We start from the raw sequence: 22,311 nt of genomic DNA, 5'->3' as shown, positions 1-22,311 counted from the left end.
TAATCCGAGCAAACAAATCAGAGAGCAAAGGTAAAGGGTATTGGAATTTGACCGTGATCTTATTAAGAAGGCGATAATCAATACAGGGTCTCAAGGAGCCATCCTTCTTGGCAACAAAAAAGAATCCCGCTCCCAATGGTGACAAAGACGGCCGAATATGTCCCTTCTCCAAGGACTCCTTAACATAGCTCCGCATAGCGGTATGTTCTGGCACAGACAGGTTGAAAAGTCGGCCCTTAGGGAACTTAGAGACTGGAATCAAGTCAATAGCACAATCACAGTCCCTATGTGGAGGAAGGGAACTGGACTTGGGCTCATCGAATACATCCTGGAAATCTGACAAAAATTCAGGAACATCAGAAGAGGGGGAAGAGGAAATTGACATTAGAGGAACGTCACTATGTACCCCTTGACAACCCCAACTAGTCACAGACATCGATTTCCAATCCAACACTGGATTGTGTACTTGTAACCATGGAAAACCCAGTACAACAACATCATGTAAATTATGTAACACCAGAAAACGACAATCTTCCTGATGTGCTGGTGCCATGCACATAGTCAGCTGAGTCCAATACTGAGGTTTATTCTTGGCCAACGGTGTAGCATCAATACCCCTCAAAGGAATAGGGCTCTGCAAAGGCTGCAAAGAAAAACCACAGCGCCTGGCGAATTCTAAGTCCATTAAGTTCAGGGCAGCGCCTGAATCCACAAATGCCATGACAGAGAAAGATGACAATGAGCAAATCAGGTTATATAAAAAAAAAAAAAAAAAGGGAAGCGGGCACCACTCCAATACAAAAATTAGGGATCAACCATTGCATATAAATAATTACTGAACAGAGAGAGAGAAGATATGCAAACCAATGGGATCAACCTTAAATAATCAATTTTATTATACAAAAATCATTAACCAAAAACAGAGCCAGGCAAGACATACATTTAAAAGCATTTAAAACAATGATATGGTAAAATAGACCATAACGAATTTGACCCAAGGGAAAAAAAGGAAGCTAATACTTCACAACATATCTAGAACAGGAAAAATTACCAAAAAATGCTGAATAAAAGACTACATAAATCCTATTGTTTGCTGCCAACTGACCCCCTGAGTACTATGACAAATAACATGTACTCCAGCCTAATATCAGGAAAAGATATATCATGGATCCTATCTTGTCCAAAGCGGCATGTGTGCAAACAGATGGTAAAAAAGTAGGAGCAGGGTCATAAATAGATAAATTAGGCAGGGTCGGGCTACTCACCACACTCTTCCCCTGATGAAGACGCTTGAGTAGCGTCGATACGCGTGGGGTTCAGGGCTTTTTTTCCCCGAGGGACAGGACCGGGTAACTTGCCTCTATAACTGCTATGGAATTCCACCTATTCATTGCTTGCATGGACTGACACTTATTCATGCCTTAGGACATTGGATCTTGATTTCCTGTATTTCCATATGGCGTGTGTGTGCATATGTTTATTTAAACAACTAGGACATTGTAGTATTGCAGTATATTTATTTCCCTGATTATTTTTCTACAGGGGTCTGCTCCTACTTTTTTACCATCTGTTTCCACACATGCTGCTTTGGACAAGATAGGATCCATGATATATCTTTTCCTGATATTAGGCTGGAGTACATGTTATTTGTCATAGTACTCAGGGGGTCAGTTGGCAGCAAACAATAGGATTTATGTAGTCTTTTATTCAGCATTTTTTGGTAATTTTTCCTGTTCTAGATATGTTGTGAAGTATTAGCTTCCTTTTTTTCCCTTGGGTCAAATTCGTTATGGTCTATTTTACCATATCATTGTTTTAAATGCTTTTAAATGTATGTCTTGCCTGGCTCTGTTTTTGGTTAATGATTTTTGTATAATAAAATTGATTATTTAAGGTTGATCCCATTGGTTTGCATATCTTCTCTCTCTCTGTTCAATGAGCAAATCAGGGTCACAGACAGGAGAAACTTAGGCTGTACAGTACTGATGGTAACAGATCTAGCGACCCTCTTAATACGCTTAGGGCAATCAGAGATAGTATGAGCTGAATCACCACAGTAAAAACACAGCCCATTCTGACGTCTGTATCCCCTCTGTTCCGCTCTAGTCAGAATCCTATCACATTGCATAGGCTCAGGACTCTGTTCAGAGGATGCTGCCATATGGTGCACCACTTTGCGCTCGCGCAGGCGCCGATCAATCTGAATGGCTAGAGACATAGATTCGCTCAGACCAACAGGCGTGGGGAACCCCACCATAACATCTTTAAGGGCTTCAGAAAGACCCTTTCTGAAAATTGCTGCCAGAGCGTCCTCATTCCATTTAGTAAGCACAGACCATTTTCTAAATTTCTGGCAGTATAATTCTGCCGCTTCCTGACCCTGACACAGGGCCAACAAGGTTTTTTCCACATGATCCACAGAGTTAGGTTCGTCATACAATAATCCGAGCGATTGAAAAAATGCATCTACATTAAGCAATGCCGGATCCCCTGACTCAAGGGAGAATGCCCAGTCCTGAGGGTCACCACGCAGCAGAGAAATAACTATTTTAACTTGCTGAGTGGGGTCACCAGAGGAACGGGGTTTCAGAGCAAAAAACAATTTGCAGTTATTTTTAAAGTTCAAAAACTTAGATCTATCCCCGTAAAACAAATCTGGAGTAGGAATTCTAGGCTCTAAGGCTGGAGTCTGAACAACATAATCTTGGATACTCTGAACTCTTGCAGCAAGCTGATCCACACGAGAAAACAAACCCTGAACATCCATGTCCGCGCCCAAATCCACCCAGAGATTAAGAGGAAGGAAAAAGACAAAACAGACTAAAGAAAAAAAAAATGGCTCAGAACTCTTTTTCTTTTCCTTCTTTTGAGATGCATTCAACTCATTTTTGGCCAGTTGTACTGTTATGGACTGGTAATTTAGGAGCGACATGCGACTAGCTCTGAGCAGGTGGTAACTATACAGACCGCAGTTCCTGATCTTAACACAACACTAGCAGTAGCCGTGGGATGTTCCTGTCACTCCCTGGACACCTCGACACAGCCGGAGAACTAGCTACCCCTAAAGGTAGAAATAGGAAAGCTATCTTACCTCAGAGAAAATCCCCAAAGGATAGGACAGCCCCCCACAAATATTGACTGTGAGAGGAGAAGGAAATGACATACGTAGTATGAAACAAGATTTAGCAAAGGAGGCCACTTCTAGCTAGATAGATAATACATGAAAGAACACTGCGGTCAGTAATAAAAACTAGAAAAAGTCCACCGCAGAGATATGCAAAATCTCCACACCTGACTAAAGGTGTGGAGGGCAAAATCTGCAGCCCAGAGCTTCCAGCATAGCTGAATAGATCCATACTGATAAGCTGGACAAATGAGCAAAACATAGAATGTGCTGAACAATAAAGTCTACAACAAGTGGACTACAAAAGGACAAGCAAGGACTTATCGTTGCTGAACTGGACAGAGTGTCAGGGAAATCCAAAAGAGCAGTGACTCCAAGCAGGAACAACTGACAACTGGCATTGATTGAGGGATAAGGCCAGACTAAAATAGCCGAGCCTGAAAGACGATCAGTGGAAGCAGCTGCTGATGCTAAATCCAAGAAGCAGCTATACCACTCAAAACCACAGGAGGGAGCCCAAGAGCAGAATTCACAAAAGTACTACTTACAACCACCGGAGGGAGCCCAAAAGCGGAATTCACAACACCGGACCCCAGGTTTCCAAGGAAACCTCTGATGAAAGGCCTAGACCAACAGATAATATAACTTTCATGACAAAATCTTCAGTTTTACTCAAATTAGTTAATGCAAAAATGAATACACCCCACATCAAAATCTACTATTTCTAGTATTTTTTTAAGACCTCCATGATATTTTTACGGACTGCACCAAGTCTTCTAGGCATGGAATGAATAACTAAGTGACATAGTGTACCATCTGTCTTTGTCAGGACTCTGAACATTTTTTACCTTTTGTGCATTACTGCCCTTTTCCAAGATGGCGTCTTTGGTCTCATGTGCACTGTGTCTTCCTGCTATAAAACTCCACCCCAGCCTTCAGTCTGTGCTAGAGTATTCTGCCTTGCATCTAGCTCCTGACCTCTGATTACTCCCTGGCTATACACCTGCTCCTGTGAATCTGTGTGGTGATCCTGCTACTCAGCTCTGAGTTCCTGCTGCAAATACAAGTTTCCAGTAATCCTCCTTCATCTGTTGTTCGTGTTTACTTCCATCTACATTTGCTGTACATGTAAGCTGTTTCTGCTTTGCAATAACCTGAGACTATTAACCAGGCCTCCCTGGTTGAGCTAAGATATGATTTGAACTGCCTAATAAGCATATCTATCTGTGCCTGGACTAAGACAAGTATTTATTCGTGTCAAGTATCCTCAAGAATAACTGTGCTTCATAGACTTTCTGCTTGATTGCATTTTCCTCTGAAGTTTCCTATAGACTGCTAAGCTGCGTTTATTATTTGCACCAAGTGTTGTGGAATTGAGTTTCTCTCTGCACCTGTTTGAATCACTGTGTGATAATATAGACTTTACCACTTATAAAACTGTGTCCTGTAGTTGTCTTGTTCCACGCAAAGAGTCTCCTGAGTTATCCCCTATAATTATTACAGTCTTTTTCCATTCATCAAGAACCTCTTTTAGTTACATAGTTACATAGTTATTAAGGTTGAAGGAAGACTTTAAGTCCATCTAGTTCAACCCATAGCCTAACATGCCCTAACATGTTGATCCAGGGGAAGGCAAAAAAAACCCATGTGGCAAGAGTAAGCTCCACCATGGGGAAAAAAATTCCTTCCCGACCCCACATACGGCAATCAGACTAGTTCCCTGGATCAACGCCTTATCAAGGAATCTAATATATATACCCTGTAACATTATACTTTTCCAGAAAGGTATCCAGTCCCCTCTTAAATTTAAGTAATGAATCACTCATTACAACATCATACGGCAGAGAGTTCTATAGTCTCACTGCTCTTACAGTAAAGAATCTGCGTCTGTTATTATGCTTAAACCTTTTTTCCTCCAGACGTAGAGGATGCCCCCTTGTCCCTGTCACCGGTCTATGATTAAAAAGATCATCAGAAAGGTCTTTGTACTGTCCCCTCATATATTTATACATTAACATAAGATCACCCCTTAGCCTTCGTTTTTCCAAACTAAATAGCCCCAAGTGTAATAACCTATCTTGGTATTGCAGACCCCTCAGTCCTCTAATAACCTTGCTCACTCTTCTCTGCACCCACTCCAGTTCAGCTATGTCTTTCTTATACACTGGAGACCAGAACTGTGCACAGTATTCTAAGTGTGGTCGCACTAGTGACTTGTATAGAGGTAAAATTATGTTCTCCTCATGAGCATCTATGCCTCTTTTAATGCATCCCATTATTTTATTTGCCTTTGTAGCAGCTGCCTGACACTGGCCACTGAATATGAGTTTGTCATCCACCCATACACCCAGGTCTTTTTCATTGACGGTTTTGCCCAGAGTTTTAGAATTAAGCACATAGTTATACATCTTATTACTTCTACCCAAGTGCATGACCTTACATTTATCCCCATTAAAGCTCATTTGCCATTTATCAGCCCAAGCTTCTAGTTTACATAAATCATCCTGTAATATAAAATTGTCCTCCCCTGTATTGATTACCCTGCAGAGTTTAGTGTCATCTGCAAATATTGAAATTCTACTCTGAATGCCCCCTACAATGTCATTAATTAATATGTTAAAAAGAAGAGGGCCCAATACTGACCCCTGTGGTATACACTACATCTACTGGGTTCCCTTGGTCCAGTCCGGAACTTACCTCTTCATAGAAGCTGATCAAATTAGTCTGACATGAACGGTCCCTAGTAAACCCGTGCTGATAATGGGTCATGAGGTTATTCCTCTTCAGATACTCCAGTATAGCATCCCTTAGAATGCCCTCCAGGATTTTACCCACAGTAGAGGTTAAGCTTACTGGCCTATAATTTCCGAGTTCAGTTTTTGTCCCCTTTTTGAATATTGGCACCACATTTGCTATACGCCAGTCCTGTGGTACAGACCCTGTTATTATGGACTCTTTAAAGATTAAAAATAATGGTCTATCAATGACTGTACTTAATTCCTGCAGTACTCGGGGGTGTATCCCATCCGTGCCTGGAGATTTGTCAGTTTTTGTGATTTTTAGACGCCGCCGTACTTCCTGCTGGGTTAAGCAGGTAACATTTAATTGGGAATTTTTATTACTAGTCATATTGGCTGCCATGGGATTTTCTTTTGTAAATACTGATGAAAAAAAGTCATTTAGCTTATTGGCTTTTTCCTCATCCTCATCCACCATTTCACCCAGACTATTTTTAAGGGGGCCAACACTATCATTTTTTAGTTTCTTACTATTTATGTAGTTAAAGAATATTTTGGTGTTATTTTTGCTCTCTCTGGCAATGAGTCTCTCTGTCTCAATCTTTGCTGCCTTGATTTGCTTTTTACAGAATTTATTTAATTTGTTGTATTTATTTAATGCCTCCTCACTACCTACTTCCTTTAATTCTCTAAATGCTTTCTTTTTGTCACTTATTGCGCCCCTTATAGCTCTATTTAGCCATATTGGTTTCCTCCTATTTCTATTATGTTTATTCCCATACGGTATATACTGTGCACAGGTCCTATCCAGGATGCTAATAAACGTCTCCCATTTTCTTTGTGTACTTTTATGTCTCAGGATATCGTCCCAGTTAATTGCACCAAGATCCTCTCTCATCCTTTGGAAATTTGCCCTCCTGAAGTTTAGTGTCCTTGTCACCCCTCTACTACACATCTTATTAAAGGAGATATGAAAACTTATTATTTTGTGATCACTATTCCCCAAGTGACCCCCAACCCTTATATTTGCTATGCGGTCTGGCCTGTTGGTTAATATTAGGTCTAGCAGTGCCCCCCTTCTTGTTGGGTCCTGAACCAGTTGTGAAAGGTAATTGTCTCTCATAGTTGTCAAAAACCGATTACCTTTACTGGAACTGCAAGTTTCTGTTCCCCAATCTCTTTCAGGGTAGTTGAAGTCCCCCATAATAACGACTTCTCCTTGAGTCGCAGCTTTATCTATTTGCTTTACGAGGATATTCTCCATTGCTTCCATTATTTTTGAAGATTTATAACAAACCCCTATCAGTAATTTATTATTTTTTCCCCCTCCCCTTATCTCCACCCACAGGGACTCTACATTTTCATTAGATTCACCTATATTATCACGCAAGATGGGTTTTAAGGTCGATTTTACATACAGACACACCCCACCCCTTCGCTTATCTGTACGGTCATTTCTGAAAAGGCTATAGCCCTGAAAGTTAACAGCCCAGTCATGGCTCTCATCCAGCCATGTTTCAGATATCCCCACCATGTCATAATTATGTTCCAACAATATTAGTTCTAATTCGTTCATTTTGTTGGCGAGGCTTCAGGCATTAGTATACATGCACTTGATGTTCCTCTCTGTACCTCAATTCTTTCTTAAATTACTAACTGTTCTAACCCCACCCCCCATGCCACCGCTACCCCCAACTTCCTTATTTGTGCCCAGGTCTCTATCTGCACTATCTTCCCCTCCTATAAAATGAATACCCTCCCCCCAATCCCTAGTTTAAACACTCCTCCAACCTTCTAGCCATTTTCTCCCCCAGCACAGCTGCACCTTCCCCATTGAGGTGCAGCCCGTCCTTAGCGTAGAGCCTGTAGCCAACTGAGAAGTCGGCCCAGTTCTGCAGGAACCCAAACCCCTCCTTCCTACACCAATTCTTGAGCCACTTATTAACCTCCCTAATCTCCCGTTGCCTCTCTGGCGTGGCACGTGGTACAGGCAGTATTTCGGAAAATACCACGTTGGAGGTCCTTGCTTTCAGCTTGCAGCCTAATTCCCTGAAATCATCTTTAAGGACCTTCCACCTACCTCTAACTTTGTCATTTGTGCCAATGTGCACAATGACCGCTGGGTCCTCACCAGCCCCTCCCAGTAATCTGTCCACCCGATCAGCGATGTGTCGGACTCGAGCGCCAGGTAGGCAGCACACCGTTCGACGATCCCTGTCTTTGTGACAGATTGCCCTATCTGTTCCCCTAATAATTGAGTCCCCCACTACCAGCACCTGTCTGGCCTGCCCTGCTCTCCTATTTCCCTCCTTACTGGAGCAGTCACTCCTCCAGCTTTCAGAGGACATGCCTGGCTGCAGCAGTGCTACCCCTGTACTGGTACCCCCCTCATCTGCCAACTTAGCAAACTTATTGGGGTGAGCCAGATCAGGACTAGCCTCCCTGGCACTCTTCCCTCTACCCCGCTTTCTGAATGTCACCCAGCTACCTACTTCACTGTCCTGCAGCTCCATCCTACCATCCCCCTCCTCATCTATCCCATTGAGCGTCTGCTCTGTGAGCAGAAGACTCCTCTCCATATTGTCTATGGATCTCAGTGTTGCCAGCTGCACATTTAGATCCAGAGTCTGGGATTCCAAATGCACAACATGCTCACATCTCGCACAGCAGTATGCACCCTCGACCGGCTGTTCAAGAACTGCATACATGTGGCAAGATGTGCACTGGATGGCATTAACAATAGTGGAGCACATTTCCTAATGGGGATTGCACCACACAGAAACGTTAAATAAAAAATAAATACAAGTATTAATTAAAAACAGACAGCAATTCCTCCCTTGGAAACTCCCTGATTCCAAAGTCACTGAATCACAAGTCACACTTACCGCCGTCCACACTTACACTCAGGTCACACTCAGCTCGCTCACACTCGCTATGCTGAAGATTTATAGATTTTTTTTTTCTCTATTTCATTTCAACAACATGCCACCTTGCTGTTCAAATGCACTTCCAAAAAGGCATGGTTGCTGGGTGCAGAGTGATGCTCAACTTCTCTCTTCAGAATTCCCCATAGGTGTTCGGTTGGGTTCAAATCAGGAGAAAATCTGGCTTTTGACTTTTACCCTGTTCTTCAAAAATGCAACAGTGGCCTTAGAAGTGTGTATTGGACCACTGTGACTCTGGAAAAGTGCATGTCGACAGAGGACATGGAGTAATGGTTGCATCCTCTCTTCGGATATAGAGTAGTGCATCTCTGAATATTTGTGATGCCATACAGTTTTCAAGCTATCAGTTCCAAAACATTCATTTTGGTCTCATCACTCAAGAGTCCCAGTATCTTCATATTTGCAACATGGGCAAAATGTAGGTGGACTTTGTTGAGCATGGGCTTTAGGAGACGCTTTCTTTGTGGACTACACCCATCCATGTCATTCCTCTGCAGTGTACGCCATATTGTGTCACGCGAAACAGTCATCACAGTTTGGTATCTACACCTTTAGATAACTGTGGTTAACTTGCATGTCGATTTTCTTCAACCCTTTTCATCAGAAGATGCTCCTGCTTAGGAGATAACTTCCGTGGACATGTCTGTGAGGTAGTTGCAGTTCCATCTTCTTCTAACTATTTGTATCTATTCTGCGGCAGTAATTTGACTGATAAGTAAATCTTTGCTGATCTTCTTGTAGCCTTCATTATTCTTCTGTAAAAAAATGATTTTCTTTTTCAGGTCTTGTGAGTGACATTTCTCATCCATGTTGTGCCATTTCCGACAGCATGAAATGGGAAGGGGCTTTCTTTAAGTCATCTGTCTTCTGTACACCAGTTTTGTGAATAATTAGACTTACCTGTGATTGAATTCTTGTTAATTAGAATTGTCTAAATCTTAGCTTTGCTCCTAAGATGTTCCTTGGTGTGCACTCATTTTTGAAACATAGCCTCTAATTAATTTGTTAGGAATTTGTTAAGAAAATTATTTTTTGGGGTGTTAAAAATAACAAATCTTGTTTGAAATTCATGGTGGGAGTATTTTGTAGTATGGTATAGATATATATATATATACTGTATATGGTATAGTATAGAAAATGTTGATTATGAAAGGTTTTCTGACAAATCTGTTGACGTGTACTCATTTACACTGAGCACTGTAGATACTTGTTCCAGAGATGAGACATACATCTTCTAGATGTTTAATGCATATCCTTTCAATATACCTTTATGTTGAGATGTGAATAGCCCTTCAAAAGGACCTTGTCATCGGGTTTTCCCATATAAAGCAGGACCAGCACGTTTCAGCCCTCATTTACAGAATTCTAGAATGCTGTCTATATGTCTCCAATGCACTCTCCAAAAACCAAAAAATTGCTTTTATTATACTCACCTCTGGGCCGATGGGCGTCGCTGTTCTTGATTCGGCCCTAGTGTTGAGCATTCCGATACCGCAAGTATCGGGTATCGGCCGATATTTGCGGTATCGGATATTTTTGTGATATCGGAAATCGGAATCGGAAGTTCCCAGTGTATGGATCCCAGGGTCTGGAGGAGAGGGGACTCTCCTTCAGGCCCTGGGATCCATATTCATGTAAAAAATAAAGAATTAAAATAAAAAATATGGATATACTCACCTCTCCGGCGGCCCCTGGACCTTACCGACGTAACCGGCAGCCTCCGTTCCTAAGAATGAGGAGTTTAGGACCTGTGATTGGTCGCGTGAGCGGTCCCTGAAGGAGCTAGTGAAGTTCCTGGAAGAGATCTACGGCGAGACTGCTAGCACCGGACACCTTCGCGCAAAATTTTTCTCCAGGCAAGGAATTTCTCATAATGCAACAGCACTGCAAGAAGTGTTAGCAGAGGTGCAGAGAAAGGAGATGGATGGATTTGGCGGATGGGCTCTAAAGACCGGATACTCCGGGAGCAATTCATTCTGGGACTGCACAGCACATCCTTGAGGCAAGCACTGTCAGAACGCGTTCGGGCAGATCCGGCTCTTACGTTTCGTCAAATCCTGGCAGAAACAGTGGCCTGAAGTAAAGAAGAGAGCTATGCATCTGGGGTGATACGTGTCCAGGGCGCCAATACCAGAGGGGACCCAAACCATCAGGAGGTGCTGGTCCAGGTGGTGCAAGACTTGCAGCGGTCCCTTGTCAACGTGCAAGAGAAACTGACCCAGATGGAGCGAAGAGTGGGGGAATTACAACAGTCTGACCCACCGTACTCATGCAACCATTCTTCAGCCCGACCGATAAGGGATCAGTGGGAGCAAGCCCCCTCCCGTCAGGCATCAGAGACACGAGGACAGGCTCAAGGTACCCCCCAGCGAGGAGGAGGAATCCAATGCTGGGAATGTGGAGGATGGGGCATCTTGCCAGAGACTGTTGGAACTATACTCAAGGCCAGCGGAAGCCGCCGTTAAACTACCAACCCCCGCAGTAGTGCGGCACTCTGCGGGGGAGGCAAGGAGAGAGGCCGCTCCATATCATAACGAACACTTGATTGCTGGGAGCCCCATCCTACGTGCTGAATTCGAAGGAGTTCTAGTGGATTGCCTGATAGATACCGGGTCACAAGTGACAACGATGAAAGAAGCATATTTCAAGCAGCATTTCCAGGACCTGGCCAAGCCAGAAAAAGAGACATTGATCCGGTTGTTTGCTGCCAACCAACAACATCCCGGTCACAGGGGTTGTGTGGATGAATATTCGAATCTGTGGGCAAGAAGTTGGGAGAAAAGGGATCCTGCTAGTTCCTGAGCCTATCAATGAAGATGTGCCTGTAGTACTGGGAATGAACATCCTACGTGAACTCGATCAGATTATGTTTACCAAACGGGGACCTGGATATTGGAAGAAGGCTACTACACATAAGCCTACTCAAGAAGCACTTCAACGACTGATCCGCATCTGTGGGACGCAGAAGAGTGTGCCATCTTATCAGACAGTAGGGGTCATCAGGGCTCATGGTAAAGAACCTGTAATCCTACCTCCCAGCGAGAAACTATAGTATACCTTCCAGTGGGGACTCACCGCAACCTTGATGGGTTGGAAGTGGTTGTTCAGCCTGTGGTAGGTGGAGGAGTGGAACAAGAAGTCATGATAGCTCGTACGATAGCTGTGGTCCAGCGAGGACATGTCCCCATAAGAGCTTTGATTGCGGGCCCTGGGGAGGCCACCTTGCCACGAGGGACAGATCTGGCCCTGGTGTACCTACATAAGGGTGAAGTGGTGAGTCAGAAGGAGTTGTCTTTATCACTGAAAGAAGGCACGGGGTGGACCCTAGCGGTTGCTATGGGGGACAAAGACACGCCATCCCCGGAGTGGAGTGGACGGGTCATCCTTGATCAAATGGAAGTGGATGTGAAGGCTCTGGGCCCTGAGTGTGTGCAAGCAATAGAAACTATGCTGTGGGAAAATCAGGCCGCATTCGCCCGTCATGCCGAAGATTTCGGCTGTACTGAAGCCATCTGTCAGGACTCTGAACATTTTTTACCTTTTGTGCATTACTGCCCTTTTCCAAGATGGCGTCTTTGGTCTCATGTGCACTGTGTCTTCCTGCTATAAAACTCCACTCCAGCCTTCAGTCTGTGCTAGAGTATTCTGCCTTGCATTCAGCTCCTGACCTCTGATTACTCCCTGGCTATACACCTCCTCCTGTGAACCTGTGTGGTGATCCTGCTACTCAGCTCTGAGTTCCTGCTGCATACACAAGTTTCCAGTAATCCTCCTTCATCTGCTGTTCGTGTTTACTTCCATCTGCATTTGCTGGACATGTAAGCTGTTTCTGCTTTGCAATAACCTTAGACTATTAACCAGGCCTCCCTGGTTGAGCTAAGATATGATTTGAACTGCCTAATAAGCATATCTATCTGTGCCTGGACTAAGACAAGGATTTATTCTTGTCAAGTATCCTCAAGAATAACTGTGCTTCATAGACTTTCTGCTTGATTGCATTTTCCTCTGAAGTTTCCTATAGACTGCTAAGCTGCGTTTATTATTTGCACCAAGTGTTGTGGACTTGAGTTTCTCTCTGCACCTGTTTGAATCACCGTGTGATAATATAGACTTTACCACTTATAAAACTGTGTCCTGTAGTTGCCTTGTTCCATGCAAAGAGTCTCCTGAGTTATCCCCTATAATTATTACAGGATACTCTAGCCTAAAAAAAAGGAGACTTCTGGAACAATGACTGCAGAAAGCAAATTAGAGCAGGTGTTTTCCATAATTAGATCGCTGCAGAAAGATGTGGAAGGTCTGCAAAAGAAGTTTGGAAGCTTTGAACACAATCAACAAGTGTTTGGACAAACTTTGCAGGACTTGAACACCTGCATGGCAGCCCAGGAAAACAAACTTGCTGGCATAGAGTCCCAGTATGGACGGGCTTTTCAGGACATAAGCACGCAAATAGTTGCACAAGCCACCTAAGTTGCCCCCATTCAGATTTAATAGTGATCGCGACAAATTTCGTGGCTTTGTGAATCAATGTATGCTATATTTTGATGTGCATGCTGACCGTTTTCCTACTGATAGATCCAAAGTATTGTGTGTAATAATGCTACTGACCTCACGAGCGCTCGCCTGGGTGAATCCGATGATTGAGTCTCGTGACCCATGGTTAAATGACTTGGATGATTTCTTGGCCGCTATGGTATTAATGTTTGATGACCCTAATCGCCGTGCAACCGCTGAATCTGCTTTGTTGTCTTTACGCCAGGCTAAACGTTCTGTTATTGAGTATGCCACTGAATTCAGGAGATTGGCGGTAGATACCAATTGGGACAGTTATGCACAATTGCCTATTTTTAAAAGGGGTCTGTCTAGTATTGTAAAAGATGAACTAGCCCACTCTGAGTCACCACAAGAGCTAGAGACATTTGTACAGCATTGTGTGCGCACAGATATTCGCCTTACTGAGCGTAGGCAGGAGAAATTTGCTGCATATAACCGTGTTTCTAACTTTTCCCTTCCTTCCAAAGAGCCTGCAGGTAAAACCTCTCGGGAGGTGGAGGAGGTGGCCATGCAAATTGATTCCGTTCAGAGGCGGGAGATCAATGAGTGCCGGGAGCATCGCCTTCGTGAAAGTCTATGTTTCTACTGCGGCCAGTCTGACCACTTCTTGATCAATTGTCCTAAGTGTCCTAGACGGCCTAACAAGGTGCTAGCAGCAATAGGGGAGTATGACAACTGTGATGATGAATCTGACATCTCTGAATGTAGCCTGCCTTTAAACGCTGTATTCCATTCACTTTCTATGACTTCACCCCCCAAGGAGCTGAAGGAAAAGAACTCTCACTGTTCTCTCCCTATTAGCATCCTGTGTTCAGGACAGTGGATTTCCAGTTCAGCTGTGATTGACTCTGGTGCAGGTGGCAATTTCATGGATATCGCATTTGCCAAGGAACATGGTATTAAAATTCAGCAAAGAGCCTCTCCAATTACCATGGAAACAGTGGATGGGTCACCTTTAATCTCTGGGCCTGTGGATCAGGAGACCGTACCCCTTGAAATTTTGTTGGAGCCTAATCATCAGGAGCAACTTTCTTTCTTGCTAATTTCTTCTCCTCATTTTCCTGTGATTTTAGGCATTCCTTGGTTGCGTTCTCAAAACCCAATTATCAACTGGGAGACCAAGGAGAATATCTTCCCAACAAGGAGCAACTCAGCGTTAACAGAAGCTGTCCCTGAGTCCACGGCTACGGAACCACATGTACAGGTATTTTCTTTACCTCCAGCTTATAAAGAGTTCTCTGACATCTGTGACAAGAAGAATGCAGATCAGCTTCCTCCACACAGGCATTATGACTCTCCCATTGAGCTGCTTCCTGGGCAGCCATTTCTTTTGGTAATGTATAACCTTTGGCGGCACCTGAGCTTCAAGTCTTAAAAGAGTATATTGATGAAAATCTGGCCAAAGGCTTCATACGTCCTTCTTCCTCACCAGCAGGGGCACCTATCTTTTTTGTAAAGAAGAAGGATGGGACCCTGAGACGCTGTGTTGACTATCGAGAACTCAATAAGGTAACCGTACGAAACCGTTACCCTTTGCCTCTGATTCCCGAATTACTGGAAAGAGTCCGCCATGCTAAGGTGTTCTCTAAACTGGATCTTCGTGGGGCTTATAATTTGGTGCTTATTCGTCCAGGGGATGAGTGGAAGACAGCATTCAGATGCCGGTATGGACACTTTGAATCTCTTGTGATGCCCTTCGGGCTTTGTAACGCCCCTGCAACATTTCAACACCTTACTAATGACATTTTCAGAGATTTGTTGGACCAGTTTGTAGTGATCTATTTGGACGATATACTAATCTTTTCTGACTCTCTACGGGAACATGAAGAACATGTCAAAACTGTTTTAAGACGTCTGAAAGAGAACCATCTGTATATTAAGCCGGAGAAATGCGAGTTCCATCGTTCTGAAATACAGTTCTTAGGTTATATCATCTCTCCCCAGGGGCTGAACATGGAATCTGGTAAGATTCAGGCTATCCTTGACTGGCCGGTACCCAAGAACGTTGAGGAGGTTCAACGTTTTATTGGTTTTGCAAATTTCTACAGACGCTTCATTCGAAATTTTTCTGATATTGTCCGTCCCATTACTTCCTTGACAAAGAAGGAAAAGCCCTTTAAGTGGTCATCACAGGCTCAAGAAGCTTTTGATCGGCTTAAGATCTGTTTCACATCAGCACCGCTGTTGATACACCCAGATCCAACACTTCCTTTTATTGTGGAGGTGGACGCTTCTGATAATGCTTTGGGGGCTATTCTCTCCCAAAGAACTGGAGAGAAGGGCCTGCTACATCCTTGTGCTTTCTTTTCCCGTAGACTAACCTCAGCAGAGAAGAATTACGATGTGGGAGACAAGGAATTGCTGGCTATTATTGCGGCTTTCAAAGAATGGAGGCATCATCTGCAAGGAGCTGCACAACAGATCATAGTGCTAACTGACCATCGCAATCTAGAGTTCCTTAGATCTGCTAGATGTCTTTCTCCTCGTCAGGCTCGTTGGAACTTATTTTTAAATCAATTTAACTTTGGTATCTCGTACCGTCCAGGTTCTCGTAATGGGAAGGCTGATGCTTTATCCCGAATCCATGCTGCGGATTCCATACCTGGAGCCCCGTCCAAGACCATTCTATCTGATGCCAATTTCATCGGAGTTATCCACGATCAGGACTTGTGGAAGGAGTGCAGGGAGGCCTATGAAGGTGATGTATTTCTGGCCAACCCACCTGTAGATATTAATCTTGTCTTTAAGGGTGGCATGTGGTTCAGAGATCGACGTATCTACGTCCCGGAGGTCGTCCGTCTGCAGATCCTCAAGTTGGTACATGACTCCAAGTTGGCTGGTCATAGGGGGGTACAGAAGACACAAGAGTTCCTGAGCCGATTCTTCTGGTGGCCAACTTGCCTGAAGGATACCAAGGACTATGTTCTCTCTTGCGAGGTATGTGCCCGTTACAAGACTCCTCATGTGGCACCTACGGGTCTTCTACAACCATTACCTGTTCCGTCCCGCCCTTGGGGGTCTATATCAATTGACTTTATTGTGGAGCTGCCTACATCGGGGGGCATGAATACAATCATGGTGGTAGTTGATCGCCTGACTAAAGCTGCTCATTTTGTTCCGTGCACCGGCCTCCTCTCAGCTAAAGATACAGTGAACTTGGTTATACAGAATGTCTTTCGGTTGCACGGGGTTCTGGGTGAGATTATCTCTGACAGTGGAGTACAGTTCATTTCAAGATTCTGGAAGGGGTTTTGCTCTGCACTCAATATTAATGTCTGTCTCTCTACTGCTTACCATCCCCAGACAAATGGTCAGACTGAGCGTACCAACCAGATGCTGGAACAATATCTAAGATGTTATGTCAGCCATCTCCAGAATGATTGGTTGGAGTTGTTGCCGTTAGCCGAATTTTCATATAATAATTCTCAGAGCGCCTCCACTAAATTTACACCTTTCTTTGCCAATCTGGGTTATCATCCATGTATTTTACCTAGGTCGCCAATTAATTCTCTGGTTCCAGCAGTGGAGGAAAGGCTGACTGGTATGAGACAGAATCTGGAGGTTCTGAAGGAATCCCTGACCACAGCTCAAGAAAGTTATAAGAGATCGGCTGATAGATTCCGTAAACCTGCACCCATGTTCAAGGTAGGAGATTCCGTGTGGTTAGCATTGCAACTAAGAATCTGAAGTTAAACGTTCCTTCACAAAAACTTGGACAGAAATTCATTGGCCCTTTCAAGATCAATGGTATTGTGAGCTCTGTGGCCTGCTGGCTGAAGCTGCCTAGGACTATGAAGGTACACCCAGTTTTTCATGTATCTTTACTAAAGCCTGTATCTCCTAATACCTTCCAGGGACGTGTTGTACCACCTCCGCAGCCTGTGGTGATTGATGGGCAAGAACAATTCATGGTGGAGGAAATTATTGATTCCAGGATTCGCAGGAATCGGCTCCAATATCTGATAAGATGGCAGGGATATCCCCCTGAGGAAGACTCTTGGGAACCTGTGGAAAACATCAATGCCCAACAGAAGATTTCTCGTTTTCATCAGAGATTCCCTGAGAAACCAGGTCCAGGATCGTCCTGAGGCCGCTTCTAAGGAGGGAGTAATATCAGTAATTATTACACCATCACACATGAGATACCGACTGGGGAAGCTCGCCCAATTCGAGAACGATACCGGCAGATCCCACCCAAGATGTATCAAGAGGTGAAAACATTACTGAGGCAGATGCTGGATTCAGGAGTGGTGCAGAGTAGTCAGAGCCCTTGGGCTGCCCCGATGGTGCTCGTCAAGAAAAAGGATGGGACCATCCGGTTCTGTGTAGATTACAGGAAACTCAATGCCTGCACTGTTCGAGACTCGTATCCGTTGCCCAGCATCGAGGAATCCTTGACAGCATTGGGGAAAGCCAAGTACTTCTCCACCCTGGACCCAGCAAGCGGATACTGGCAAGTAGCGGTGGCAGAGAAAGACAAAAAGAAAACCGCCTTCATCCTCCCTATGGGGCTGTTCGAGTTTAACCGGATGCCCTTCGGGCTCTCCAAGGCTCCAGTCACATTTCAACGGCTGATGGAAAAGTGTTTGGGAGACTTAAATTTTGAGGCTAACCTGATCTATCTGGATGACATCATTGTGTTTTCGGCCTCATTCAAAGAACACCTTGCCCGGCTTGGACAGGTACTCGTAAGACTGCGGGCTCATAACCTGAAGGTGAAGCCAAAGAAGTGCCACCTCTTCAAGAGAGAGATCGAGTACCTGGGCCACATAGTGTCACAAGATGGGGTTCTACCCTTGCCAGAAAAAGTGGCTGCTTATCCAGAAGTGGCCAGTCCCTCGAACAGTGAGAGAACTCCAGGCCTTCCTGGGACTCGCTGGGTACTACCGCCGGTTTGTTAAAGACTTCGCAAAGGTGGTGGGTCCTCTCAATGAGTTGCTGAGGGGGACCGCTGGAGTGCCGAAGACCCAGCGCATCCCCTGGGCACAGGGACAAGACAAGGTCTTCCAGGCTATAAAGAATGCCCTTACCTCAGCCCCGATTTTGGCCTACGCAGACTTCGATCAACTGTTCCTGTTGTACACAGATGGTAGCCTTCATGGACTCGGTGCAGTACTTTCTCAGATACAGGATGGACATGAGAGAGTCATCGGGTATGCCAGCAGGTCCCTGCAAGACAGCGAAAGAAACCCTCACAATTACAGCTCCTTTCGGTTAGAGCTCCTGGCCTTGGTGTGGGCCATAACAGAAAAGTTTGCAGGCTGCCTGACAGGTACCAAGATTCAAGTTCGAACAGACAATAATTCCCTGGCCCTCCTTGAGAATGCTAAATTGGGGGCCTTAGAGCAATGGTGGGTGGCTCGCCTAGCCAAGTTTGACTTTACCATCCGTTATCGCTCTGCTACCGAAAACGCAAATGCTGATGGGCTGTCAAGAGTGACTGTGGAGACTCCAGTGGGTGATCTTGATGAGCAACTCGAAGAGGAGGAAACCCCAGACTTTTGTAAGTTTAAGCCCCCAATGGTTGCGGCCCAGTCAAGAAGGGAGGCCTGCGCATTACCCCGGTCCCTGGGGAGAACCAATGAGGAATGGGGACACGTTCAGGATGAAGATGAAGGGCTGAGACAGATGAAATGGTGGGTAACGCAAAAGCGGAAGCCTGGCAAACAAGAGAGAGATGATCTGAACTCTGAAATGAGGAGTGTGTTACACCAGTGGGATAGACTGGAAGTGTGAGAGTCAGTGCTATATCGTAAGAGGCAACAGCCAAAAGATATGGAAGTAAGGTGGCAAGTGTCATCCCAGGAAGAATGGCTCAAGAAGTAGCTAAAGAAGCCCACGAATTTGGAGCGCACTTCGGCCCCACAAAGACCTACCAATGGTTACAGCAGTATGTGTATTGCCCCCAGTTGGAGCTTGTGGTGGAAGAGGTTTGCCGGCAATGTCGAGTATGTGACCTCATTAAGAGTACCGAACAGAGGGCACCCATCCAGACCATACAAACTAAGGAACCGCTAGAAGTCTTGATGATCGACTATCTCCTTGTGGGACACTCGGCCCGGGGGCTGCAATATTGTTTGGTGATGACCGATCATTTCTCTAAGTTCGCAGTAGTCACTCCGACTAGAGATCAGACTGCGGAATCGGCGGCACGAGCCATCTGTCAAGACTTCATCCAGGTGTATGGGTGCCCAAAGCGCATCCACTCCGACCAAGGCGCATGTTTCAAAGGCAAGGTGATGGAAGAATTGTATCGCATGTATGGCATCAAGCGGTCCCGGACCACCCCTTACCACCCTAAAGGCAACGGAGCTTGTGAACGCTTCAACCGAACCTTACTTCAAATGCTGTGAACGTTGGAGGAGGATAAGAAGGCGTGTTGGCCAGACTATCTGCCGGAATTGGTCTGGACTTACAACAATCGGGTCCACTCCACCACGGGTTATACCCCCTATCTACTGTTGTTTGGAAAAGCTGGACGAGAGATCATTGAGCTGAATTTGGAACAGCCAGAGGAGCTGATGGAGCAAACTGTCACCTCATGGGTGAAAGAGCATCGGCAACGATTGCAAACGATACGGCGGTTGGTGGGTCAGCAGCTGCAAGAAAAAGAACATATGGGCCACAAACCGACTCAAGAGTTACCGCTCCAACCTGGAGACAGAGAATTAGTCAGAGAGAAACGCCCCAAGGGAAAACTAAGTGAGAGATGGGAAGTACAGCCGTACAAGGTTATCGAGCGAGTGTATGCTAATGGCCCTGTCTACAAGGTACAGATTGAGAATGGGGCATCCGCCCCTAGAGTACTTCACAGAAATATGCTGCTGCCTTGTCTGTCTGAGGTCTATTCTATGCCTGAAGGCACCACTCCACTTCCTGAATCTGTCATGCCTGATGGTGAAATCGATGATGAGTGGTGGACCATCCCTGACACAGTAGGGGGTCCTCAGCGTCACAGAGACGGTAATCCCATGGATGTACCAGTACCGCCATGCGAGGACGAGACCAGACAAGAGCTCACAATGTCTCCTGCAAGAAGTGTTCCTCTGGAAGGTAGTCAAGCCTTGCCTGACAGCCAAGAGCTTCGGAGATCCCAGAGGTCTAAAGCAGGCGTTCCACTAGTCCGATATGTAGAACAGTGTGCTCTGTCTGTTTTTACACCTTTGTTGCCTCCTCTATAGGTGCTGTTTCTGCATTGCACGTTCTTCCATTACACTTTGACCCTGATGCTGTGATGGCCGAGGACAACCATCATTAAGAAGGGAGGCATGTAAGAGGATGATGCTGTTATGGACAGTAAGGAACACGCTGTCACTTTAAGAGGCTGCACCCCCTTGTCTGGCGTGATGGAATGTTCTGCTTCTCCCCTGCAATAGTCAGTGTAATGAACTGGTCTGTGCAGAGTGCAGGTGTGGAGCTGGAGCAGCGTGTGTGAGCTGAAGCTGCTGCAGAGAGGACTTTTTGTGCTGATAGCTGATAGAGAGAAGAACTGTGTCCTGATATAGCTGCAAGAGAGCCACGAAGATACAGAGAAAGGAATTTACAGTTTCCAGGAGCATCCCTAGGATCCAGAAGCAAGGAGAAGACCCCATTTCACAGAGCTGACAGAAAGCCATGCGCACCACCGTATAGACTGCTGGGGGCCCCCCTGGGACTGGACATGATTCTCCAACATCACCGTGAGTTTGTTCCTGTTTGGTGCACCTGTTAGGGCCTAGTGTAGGCTTCAGTAGTCAGTACACGGGAGCCATGTGGCCTACTTAGTAAAGGCCAGGGAGGTTATACGTAGAGTAGCATCATCACTTGTTTATTGTTTACATTTGCTTGTTAGACATATTTTGAGTCTGTAATATTTGGAGCACCGTGCTATTTTACGGAAAAGATAAAGTTTATAATTCTTGTAAATTGTCTTTTGCCATTGTTTACCCCTGTTTGCATCTTCCTCATTCACTTCGTTCCTTGCCTTCCAATAAATCTACCCTTTGTTGTTTGCACCTCATCTTGTGTACAGTAGTCTTCATGCACTGTGGTGGTCCTCCGGCCATCGCTTCATGTCTCCCAGGTGGCTTGTTGCAAACTTTAAACAACACTTTTTATGGATATCTTTGAGAAATGGCTTTCTTCTTGCCACTCTTCCATAAGGGCCAGATTTGTGCAGTGTACGACTGATTGTTGTTCTATGGACAGACTGTCCCACCTCAGCTGTAGATCTCTGCAGTTCATCCAGAGTGATCATGGGCCTCTTGGCTGCATCTCTGATCAGTCTTCTCCTTCTTTGAGATGAAAGTTTAGAGGGACGGCCGAGTTTTGGTAGATTTGCAGTGGTATGATACTCTATTTTAATATGATTGCTTGCACTGTGCTCCTTGGGATGTTTAAAGTTTTGGAAATCATTTTGTATCCAAATCCAGCTTTAAATTTCTCCACAACAGTATCACGGATCTGCCTGTTGTGTTCCTTGGTCTTCATGATGCTCTCTGTGCTTCAAACAGAACCCTGAGACTAACACAGAGCAGGTGCATTTATACAGAGACTTGATTACACACAGGTGGATTATATTTATCATCATTAGGCATTTAGGACAACATTGGATCATTCAGAGATCCACAATGAACTTCTGGAGTGAGTTTGCTGCACTGAAAGTAAAGGGGCTGAATAATATTGCACACCCCACTTTTCAGTTTTTGAATTTCCACAAATATTTAAAATAATTGCTAAATTTCGTTCAACTTCACAATTGTGTTCCACTTGTTGTTGATTCTTCACCAAAAATTGACATTTGGTATCTCTATGTTTGAAGCATGATATGTGGGACAAGGTTGAAAAGTTCCAGGGAGCCAAATATTTTCGCAAGGCACTGTATATATTCTGGCTGGAAGAGGAGTTAGACAGTCTGAGAGAGAGTCTGTCAGAGAGGAGCAAGAAGTGAGGAGTGAAAAGATGGGGCCAT

The sequence above is a fragment of the Ranitomeya variabilis genome, chromosome 4, assembly GCF_051348905.1.
Source record: "Ranitomeya variabilis isolate aRanVar5 chromosome 4, aRanVar5.hap1, whole genome shotgun sequence".
In the NCBI taxonomy this organism is placed as follows: domain Eukaryota; kingdom Metazoa; phylum Chordata; class Amphibia; order Anura; family Dendrobatidae; genus Ranitomeya; species Ranitomeya variabilis.
This window is presented reverse-complemented; position numbering follows the sequence as displayed.